The 10686-nt window shown below is 37.7% G+C and overlaps 1 pseudogene across 5 annotated transcripts; it reads left to right on the top strand.

Moving 5' to 3' along the window:
* The first annotated feature begins 3927 nt into the window (after window positions 1-3927).
* LOC143862262 (protein ASYMMETRIC LEAVES 2 pseudogene) lies at window positions 3928-8987 on the top strand (annotated as a pseudogene). Of its 5 annotated transcripts, none has more exons than XR_013240242.1 (5): window positions 3928-4580; window positions 4782-4941; window positions 5108-5168; window positions 6290-6989; window positions 8461-8987. The product of XR_013240242.1 is annotated as a protein ASYMMETRIC LEAVES 2 pseudogene, transcript variant X4 (transcript). The 5 variants fall into 5 exon arrangements; XR_013240243.1 differs by lacking the exon at window positions 8461-8987 and adding an exon at window positions 7836-8164 and having other exon boundaries at window positions 6371-6989; XR_013240241.1 differs by lacking the exon at window positions 8461-8987 and adding an exon at window positions 7836-8164 and having other exon boundaries at window positions 3929-4249.
* Window positions 8988-10686: the final 1699 nt, after the last annotated feature.

Raw genomic sequence — 10686 nt, 5'->3', positions numbered from 1 at the left:
ATCTCAAACGAACAGGGCATTAGACAGAGATGATATGATTAAATTGAAGGCCCCCTAAGTAAAAATTGATTAGAGTTGGTTTAATTTATGGTGTTTTTAGCAAGTGAAAAATATTACAAAATATTAGAAGTAGTTTCCTTTCCAATTTTCCATTCCTTTCAAGAAAATTCCACCAATCTAAACAGTTATTTCCACTCGTTTTCTATCATTTTCATCACTTTTGTTTGTCTTTTCCTGAAAATGACTTCATTTTTCAAAAAAACAAAAAAAAAACGAGGATGAATTGCCATTATTTTTAGAAAAAGACACGCAGAATTGATTAAATCAGATTTTATAAGTTGTGTGCGTGTGAAGTCCGGTATTTTTCAAAAAAGTGGGCCTATGATCCTAACCGTTCCTTTGTGGGGACAAAATGTAAATACTCCGAACCCCGTCAATGATCTCAATAGATGGTGCTAACCAACCGAGGCGTTGGCTCTTCCTCTTCGGCATATAGTCACGGGTTTTCTCCCTGTTGACGAGTGTTCGAATCCCACCCCCGACTTACCTGATACACGTGGTGAGTGGGTCGTTGTGTGTATCTGTAGGGACTAGTCCTACTCCCGAAGGGGGTGGGGACATCCTACGTCATAAAAAAAAAAAAATGGTGCTAACTCTCTTATTTGTACCCTATACTAACAAACACGTGGAATAGTTCTCTTATAATTTCCCTTTGAATTTTTTTTCATGAAGAGCCAAACAAAACCTTTTTACGAGGCAAATGCCTACATTTCTGGCGTAATTTACAAATTCTCGGGAAAATGGCGAGCGTGTGGTTTTGGACTATGGGACAAATGATGGAAATTAGTCGATTTTACCGGGAATATCCGGTTTACATATATTAACTAGGTGCAGTCCCGTGGGACGGGGCGAAGAAAAATTAGTATTCTAAAAAACTGTCTACAACCGTCTCTCTATCTACGGAATTGTAAATTTTTTTTTTATATAATTTCGTGTGTATCTATTCATAGAAGTCCAATAGGCATTACTCTCCATAAATATAGCGTGTATCTAATCTATACACGCAACTTCTATATATCATCTCTTTTAAGAGAGAGAGAAAAATATACATGCCAGTTCTGTATATAAACTCTTAATTTTAGGCAATATTTCTACTCATTGATTTTAGCCTTTTTTTCAAATCCAAAATAAGAAGCGTATTTTACCATTTTAGGAGATTTAGTCTGTGGAGAGATATTATTTTAATCAATTCTTGATTTTTGGCGATTTTTTCATTCTTTGATCATAGGCGTTTTAAATTTCGGGTGCCACATCCCCTTAACAGGTTTTTAAATTTCGTTATTAAGGTTACGTGTGATAGAGGAATACGTGTGAAATGGTGTGCCACCCCCTTAATGCGTTATTAAATTTCGGAATGCAGTGGGGTGACACGTGGCGCAACCTCAGCTTCCTACATTCAGCTTTATATATCTACTAGTTATCAAGCATTTTTAAATTTCGGGATGCAGTGGGGGTGCCACGTGGCGACACCCCAACTTACTACATTCATATATATATATATATATGAGGAAAGTGTTGGTGAGCTTAAGCTCACCAAACTTATGGTGAGCTTAAGCGCCCAATCACATTGGGGTCTACTTTGTTAGGATGATCCAAAGCATTCATTTGAAAGGCCCTTACATAGATGGGGTGTGTACCAAAAATCAGCTCCATAGGATCATCCTAACCCATCCATTTGTGGAGGTCAAAATGGACAGACATTATTTGTCCACAAATCTGCCCATTTTTGTCCTCTACAAATGGAGGGGTTAGGATGATCCTATGGAGCTGATTTTTGGTACACACCCTATCTATGATAGGGCCTTGCAAATGAATGGTTTGGATCACCACAGAAAATGTGGGACCCATGTGATTGGGGCCCTTAGCTCACCAACACTTTCCTCTCTCTCTCTCTCTCTCTCTCTATATATATATATATATATATATATATATATATATATATATAGAGAGAGAGAGAGAGAGAGAGAGAGAGAGAGAGAGAAGTTCTACCACAAGTGGCTTTTAGCATGCAGTGAATGTTTGTCGCTTGCATTAAATGACCGGTAGTATGTCATTTACCCCTCACTTTTACCGGCTACAGCCAGGCCTCGTAATTATCTTTCTTTAAATATCGAATTTCTTGCTCTAAGTAATACCCTCTACTCATTTGGTCATTTTCTATAATGAGAAAGTCTGTTCAATCACAATGCATCATCTGATCTGAGTAATACTTCTCTCATCCTGACCGTCCATTTGGTGACAGTCAGTTTACTGCTTCAAATCGCCCGTAAAATTATTTTGCTTTGGTGTTAGGAAATATTTTGTACGCTCAGGCAAGAAAAAAGGAGGGGAAGAAAAGGGGGGCGAATATATGACTTCCCATGTGAAAATCACATGCGAAGAAAAGCAAGAAAGTTATGTATTTGTATGCCAATGAAGTACACAATTGGAAAGAATTGGGCTCGTTCCCGTTTTATTTTTGGGTTTTCTTACGTGTGTTATTTCTTGTAAATTTCAAAAGTAATTCAATTCTAGTTTTTAAACAGGGAAGAGAATATTCGCCATCCTTTCTTTTTTTTTTTCTCCGGGGCACCTCTTCTAATGTATTTATGGCTACTCTTTTTACACTACAAGGAGGTGGCCTCGGAAGAAAAGGCGTGGATATATCATTTCCATACTTAATGTTATGTGATGGAGACCTATCAGCAACACCATATTGTCTTTCTAACAAACAAGGCCTTTGAAAATCTAATTGACTTGGGATAAAAGATGATTATAAGTTAGTTTCCTAGGGAAAAAGGTTTGGAGTGAACACATCTTCACATAAGTCATGTTTTTAGGGTGAGGACAATTTAAAATATTGTAACTATTTTGCACTAAAAATGAGGTATTACTGAATTTGAAATACATATGTTCAGCCTGTGTTTGTCAATAGTTGGGAAGGAAAAAAACAGAAAATGAGATTAAATTTAAGAGTCACATCAGGTTTTCGGCTTCGGGTTTTTGTTTCTTTAAATTATACCAGGTTCTTCATTTTTTTTTTCTTTATATTATACCCGACCCTCGATTGGGTAGTGTTTTCAACATCAAACCATATACAACCCGAAAACCCATGATTTCTAAACCCGACCTCGGTTATTTACGGGTCTGGTCGATGCAGGTAACATAAAACCCGACCCAAGTTCCAACCTTACACGAAAGGTGCACATCACCCCAAGATGATCGAGCGATCTGTAGACGTTAATTTCACTAGAATTCTTTCTTTCTTAATCATGGATTACACGCAATTGACTGAATGCCTAATTTAGTAGGTGTGACAGTGATAGATTGTTAGGGGAATCCTAAATGTTCATAATAAAATCTTTGGGATAGCATGCATAATATTTGGATTAACATACACCATTTTCTTAGCTGGTAATGTATCATATTCAAACACGAATAGGATACTCGTATATTAATTTGTTATATTCTGGGAAGTAATATATTACCCCTCCTTTTCCCTGGCCACCCCCGTTAATGCATACTCTATCAACACTAAAGGGGACGAGTGTTATTTATTTTGTTAGTTCTATTTTTTTGGAAGGAAGCCCTAATGTAACGAGACTTAAAACTCACGACATGCTCATGTGTGAGTCTGTGACCACGCGGGTCGCTTTCCGCGACTCCTTAGGGGGGGAATTTTCCGGCGATCAAACGTCAGATAGCTACCTTTTGTAGGGCAAAAACAAATTCGCACCCCCATTAGGATAATTCACACCCCTTTAAACCGTAAAATCTACGACATACCCTCCTTTAAACGGGGTGCAAATTATCCAACAGGGGGTGCGAATTTTTTATTCTCCCCCCCTTTAATCATAATCTTACTATAAATCTCTCTCATTCTCTTCGCCGCCCTTTTGCTCCGCCCTCGCTCACTCGCGCTCTCTCTCTCTCTCTCTCTCTCTCTCTCTCTCCACCATCTTTCCGTGCTCTTTCTTTGCTGACAAAACCTTTTTTCTCGATTTGTCTTCATCTCTCTCTAACTTTTCCTTTGTGTTTTCCGGCTAGTCGGAGAGAAATCCGTCAGTATTCCGGCGAAAAAAACGGAGGTGAAAAGAAGACGAGCAGAGGACTTATTTGCGTGAAGAATATAAAGCGAACGAGAGGATAAAAAAATCTCTCTCTAGAAGTAGAAAAGAGATCTAAGCAAGGAAAGGCGAAAAATAGAGAGGTAAAAATCTCGGTAGAGTAAGTTTTAAGAAAGAAAGACGAAAAAAGGTGAAAACCGTCTTTGTTCGAAGAACGTGTAGAAAAAGCGAGTTAAAAAACTTAAAAGTTTGTAGATTTCGAAGAGAAGAAAGAAGACTGTAGAAATCGAGGAGACGAAGAGAGAGTTAAAAAAAATAAAAAAAAATAGTCGTCTCTCAGATCGCTTCATTTTCTCCATTTTTAGGCGATTATTTTCGATTTTTTTTTATTCAGATCTGATCTTCTTCAAAAGGAATGATGAGAATGCTCTTTGATTCGGTTAAAATTTCACGAGATCTGATCCAAATCCACTGGTAAAATCATCTAAAATTCTTCTATTTTTCAAGATCTCAAAATTCTTTCCTTAGAAAAATTAAATCTCTTCTAAACAATGTATTGACGATATATTGTTTAGATCTCTAACGGATTTGAAATTTAGTTCGATTGATTTTTGTATAAATCTTTTCAGATCCGCATTTTCGCTTATTCAAGGTTTGATCTCATCCTTTTTACAGCTCAATCTCTTAATTTGACTTATCCTTTTGGATCCGTTGCAAATCTCGCAACCTCAAATTCCTTCAACAAAATAAAATACAGAAAAAGGAAAAAAAAAAAAAGGTTTCAAATCGAATCGAATATCGGCATCAGATCGAGGAACGGAAGCAACTGAAAAAGGTACGGATCTTTGGACTTTATATATTTTTAAATATTTTTTTTATTTTTTTTCCATTGAATATTAGATGTAGAGAATAAATCAGCAGATCCTCTCTCTTTCTCTATCTCTCTCTAAAATGAGTTCTCATTTTTCTATCTTTCTCCTATTAACTGTCGTTAAAATTAGGTTAAGGGAAGAGAAGAAGAGTTCATCCATTAAACATATATTGACGCCTGTATCGTCAGAGGTATGATTTTTTTTAGAATTTTGTTCTTTATACCATGCCATTTTCTTCTCGGTAAGGTTAATTAGAATTTCATTTCTCCTGCACCTGAAATACACTTAATTTCTCTCTCTCTCTCTCTCTCTCTCTCTCTCTCTCTCTCTCTCTCTATTTCGTTTTATTTTTATAGATAAAGATCTTCCTCTGAATCTGATACATGGCCTTGTTGGTGCCACGCTAAATTATTACTTTATAAACTTAAGCCTCCTCAATTCTCCTAACCTTATACATAAAAAGCGATTTTTTGTACCCCCCTCTTCTTTGGTTAACTGGGTATTGTTCATTTTCTTTTTTCCCTGTCAAGCTGTGGATTGCCCCCTCTTTTGTAGCCCCCCTCCCCTCCCCTCCCCTCCCCCATCGCTGATGGGTGCTTAACTGTAATTCCAAGGCAGTTTGTTCCCTTTGGTGTGGCCTTCGAGCCCCCCTAACTTTGTACTCTTTCTCCTTTTATGATATCTGGTTGGGGTCCTGCCTAGCCCTATCTTACCAATCAAAAAAAAAAAAAAAAAACGATTTTTTAAAAAAAAAAAATTGGCAGGAATTCAACGTCAATTTTGTCCTGCTACTTATTTAATTTATTTGAAGCAACCATACTGACTAAGCAGTCTAAGCAGAACACTTATTTCAATGTTTGATTCAGCCGTTGGTAAAGAAAAATATATAATATCATGTCTAATTGCAGTAGCGTGTTTAGCAGTAAAAGCTTACGTTTTTAGTTTCAGGAATTTTATGCAAAATATTTCTGAATTTCATTCCATTCTTCTCCTCAGTTGGAATTGCACCCCATTTGGGTTTTCCGAAAAAATCATTTCACACCAAGCCAACAAAGAAATTACAACAGTAATTCAAAAATTAAGCTTTTTCTCTTCCTGACCACTCTTTTTTTGCATTTTCTTTTCTTGTTTTGTACAGTCAAAGAAAAATAGAAAAAAAATCCCGAATTTCAAATGTTCCCCATTCCAGTTCTAATCTCACGACATAAATCTGTTACCAATTAATCAATATACTAATTGCTTCAATTCGGTCAAAATTTTCCATTCTATCACTACTGTTTTTAGTTAAATTTCATGTCTTTCTCATTGCAGCGGTAATTGCACCACACTACTCTCTTTCAAGCTAATCTATCTTGGTGAAAATTCATCTAAGACCTCAACTGTTTACGCCAGACCAACGCTCAGATGGCAGCTTCAAACTCCCCTTGCGCCGCGTGCAAGTTCCTCCGGCGGAAATGCCAGCAGGACTGCGTCTTCGCACCCTACTTCCCTCCAGACCAGCCCCAGAAATTTGCTAACGTCCACAAGGTCTTCGGAGCGAGCAATGTCACCAAACTCCTCAACGAGCTCCACCCAGCCCAGCGTGAAGACGCCGTGAATTCTCTGGCCTACGAGGCCGACATGAGGCTTCGCGACCCAGTCTATGGCTGTGTTCGTGTCATCTCCCTCTTGCAGCACCAACTTAAACAGCTCCAAATGGATCTCAGTTGTGCTAGGTCTGAGCTCTCAAAGTACCAGAATGTGGGCATTACCGGGCACGGCCTTATCGGAAATTCTCCGATGGGGATTGGGCTGGGCCGGGAACAGGTCTTCACCCGTGAACAGCAGATGATGATGAGGAACTATGATGCAGAGATGGCTAGGCTGGGCATGAACGGTGCTTATGATTCAAGCCTACTGGGGATGAACGTCTCGGGTAGCATTGGGCCATTGGGTCAGCTCTCACAACCTAGAGCTGGGGATGATGATCGTCGGGGCATCGCGCCTTCTTAAGACTATCCTCAAATTCATGGTATGTTTTCTTATTTCACTTCTTATTTCTTCTGTGAAAAAAGAAGAAGTAGGTATCATAAAATGACATGCTAGAGAGACTAATATTCAACCTATTTAAATACTTTTTGGCAATGTCAGAAATAAAATTTGAAAGATGGATCTCTGAAGAAAGAAATGTGGGAAATAAGTTCATAAATTAAGAATGTTAACTGGAATATATGGTTTATAGAGTACTATTTTGAAGTTGAACTCATTCAGCCATTTGTAGGGTCTGATTGGACTCATAAATTATGGAATGTTTATTTTCTGCAGTACACTATTACCACTTTTTTCTTTTTCGGTGGACTACTGTTTTCTAATTGCAAACATGGGAAATATCTTTACGTATCATTGAGAAAATTAATTTAGTGTGCAGCCATAGAGAAAAATAGCCCCAAATAATTAATGGGGCCCACATGTACAGAAGGAGGAAATTTAATTTTTAATCTTTTGATTCAAACATATAACCTTTTTCATTAATGTTTTTGCATGTTGGGTTTTCACCATTTTTTTTTTTTTTTTTCATTTGGGTGAAAAACTCAAATAAATTTCTCATGCAGTTGTTTCTCTTAATGATTTCTTCATGCCTCTTGCTATAATCATTCTGAATTTGTTTCTCTTAATCATCAGATTTTGGGTATATGAATTACAATGAGAAGTGAAATTAGGGTAAATTAAGGTTTTCAAACAGACATGATTGCACCTAATATTTTAGAAATCACCCAAAATGCCCCTCGTAAAAATGTGTATAATATGTGTCATCATGGACAGTTCAAGGGTAGTTTGATAATTTTCACTCATTTTATTTTGTTTTGGGTGTCAGCAGGTATAAAAGGATGAGGATTTTGGAACGGGGTAGAGAAAGAGAAAGCTTGATTTTGTTCAAATCCATAGAAATATATATATTTTCTTTGTTTTCTTCTAGTGATGTCTTTGTAGTTTGTTCTATCATGTCAAGTCTATCCAGGAGAAGATAGACCTTTTGATTTCTCTAGTGCGCATTGTAGTTATAGTAGTATGGCTCCCTCTAACCTCCGCCGTGAGTGGTACCTGTTGAAACTAGTCATGCCCTTCCATATTTTCTTCTTTTATTATAGAGGCTTGGAAAATTAGAACCTAATTACATGAACAATTTTATAGCTTTTTGAAGTCTAATCCATTGTTGTCTATCCATATCACTTGTATCATGGTTCGTGCTTGTATTGGACTTTTAGAGGGGGTGGAAATATCATTTAGGGGACTGATATCTGCATGACCTTATTCTGATCTGATTGGTTGCTTAGGGAATTCTAATAGTTAGCTCAAAAGTGTAAAACAGAAGGTAATTTTACCCAGATTTAAAACATGGTCGTGAGAATATCAGAGCCAAATATGTATCTATATTGATATCTGTACCACCATGTTTTGATAGTGGGGCAAGGTCACCTTGTCTTATACTTTTTAATTTGCAGCTGAAAGCTTTGCAGGAATTGTAATAACATTTTGATAGCTGGTTAAACAATTAAAGACAAGGTGAGTACGCCCCATTATATGAAAAGGGGGGAAATGATACGTCTCTCACTATCTAGAAGACAAGGAAAGAAGACAAAAGGCAAGTGTGGGAAGGATATGAGAAAAGAAAGGGTACCCCCAAAACCCTACCAACATATTTAGAAAGCAAAGGCAGGAAGATGCATCTGGAGGAAAGTTGTGATGTGCATTTAATGCATGAAATATCCGTTGCCAGAAAAAGAAAATGATATTACTGTTCTCATTCAAAAACGAAGTAAAACAAAACAATGGCACGACAATGATGACGTATCTTAGCAATGATGGATTATCCTTAAGTGCATGGCAATGTCATATCCATGTATGATGGTGGTTCACGCGCGTGGCCATTTATCCCATCCACATATGCATGTAAATGAAGCTATACATACATGTATTTGCATGGTTGATTTATGTATGCTCTTAAGCTTGAAGTTCACCAGAGAGATTTAGAACATTAAATTATTTTTTTTCATGGAATATTAACTTACCAACTGTTTTCTTCTACCCACTTCTCACGCTCTCCTCACTCATGCCCTCTCAATTCTCTCAATCTCTTTCCCTCATTGCCCCTCACATATAAGACGATGATGGAAGGAGTCATGTTCTAGCATGGATTGTGAGGAGTTTATAGTTTCGAGATGGAAGCCCCAAGACCCTGGGTGCCTAAAATTATACTTTGATTGATAGAGTTTGGGCAACCCGGGTCCGACAGATCCACTTCAGGTCGATCCGCCTATGTCTTAGTCACTATCTATTCAAATTCCTCACGGGCCAGATCAGATTTGGAGTGTTCTTCGGATCCTACTTCCCATGTCTCGTTCATAATCCATTTCATATTGGACCATCCATCGCAGTGTGTCCAAGCAGGTCCTGCTCGCGAGCGCGAGTACAAGCTGCAACGACGACGGCACAATGTGTTAGGGACTTAGGGTCAATGGCTGAAGAAGAAAGAGAAGAGGGTGACTCAAGACTTAAGAGAGATGAATGACAAAATACTGAAAATAGGAATCGTTCGAAAAAACATATGGCTTATTTTTACTAAAATACCCCTGAAATAATACTTAAAGTTATACAAATTGGAGGGTATTTCATAAAGTAGTATAATAAATTCAAATTTAGGACTTTCCCATGGGTATATATGTTAGTTGCCTAAATTAGATCAGAAATAATTTCAGATGTGTTAGCCCAAGGGTTCAACCTTTGTCACTTTCTCAAGTCATGTTTTGATGATTCTAAACATAATATGATTCTTCATATTATTTATGATCTGATTCCTGCAATTAGTGTTAGAATAAATGTACTAAGCAAGCAAGGCTTGGACCAAAGTTTGAACATCATTTGGCGCCAGGGAAGTTGCAAGGTTCCAAGGCATGATCAAACTTGAAGATAACTCGAACCAAAGGAAAAAGGTGATCCATGAATATGGAGATAAAAGACTCAAGACTTGAAGAAGAAGATCCAAGTTGGAGATCAAGTCAAGTCTTATTGTCTTAGATTTCTAGTGAGCTTACATTTGTACACTTCTCCTTTGAGAGGATTACTTTCATTGTAATTTGGTGGAGGGCACCTTGTCAACCCTCGGTCACGAACTTGGGGGCAAAGCTCAAGTTGGTGGAGAGGCACCGGAAGAACCTCGGCAAGCCTTGGGATATAGTTTGGTTTGTAAATGGTTTGGACTTCAACGTAAGAAATACGTCCGGATAATGGAAGCACGAAGACAGGAGATCTTCATGAGAGTGGATGTCGGCCGGTTTTGCCAAACCACTATAAAAATCTCTATTGCACTTCTTCTTATCCCTTCTCTCTTTCTTTTTCCTCTTCTTGCTCTGGGAGTGCATTTATTCTTAACTTGTTCTTATAATTATTTGTAATTTATCTTTAAAGAGAGCAAAAGTTTTCAAAATCCAATTCACTCCCTCTTGGGTTGCCTCATCTGAGCCACACATTCTAAAAAGATCCTATGGTGGGGATCTAAAATGTGTCCATGGATCCTCATCTCGATCCTATCTGTTTAGGGTCGGATTCGGATGGACCATTAGGGTCCATTGACATCCCTACCCATTATATGAGAGAGAGAGAGAGAGATTAATTCTTGGTTTCTAAATTTCTAAAGACATTGCTATATAATGGAATAGTAGTTGGAGAGA

This window comes from Tasmannia lanceolata, unplaced genomic scaffold, assembly GCF_043159265.1.
Source record: "Tasmannia lanceolata isolate RefF3 unplaced genomic scaffold, GAP_Taslan_0.1 ptg000037l, whole genome shotgun sequence".
NCBI classification, from domain to species: Eukaryota; Viridiplantae; Streptophyta; class Magnoliopsida; order Canellales; family Winteraceae; genus Tasmannia; species Tasmannia lanceolata.
This window is presented reverse-complemented; position numbering and strand designations above follow the sequence as displayed.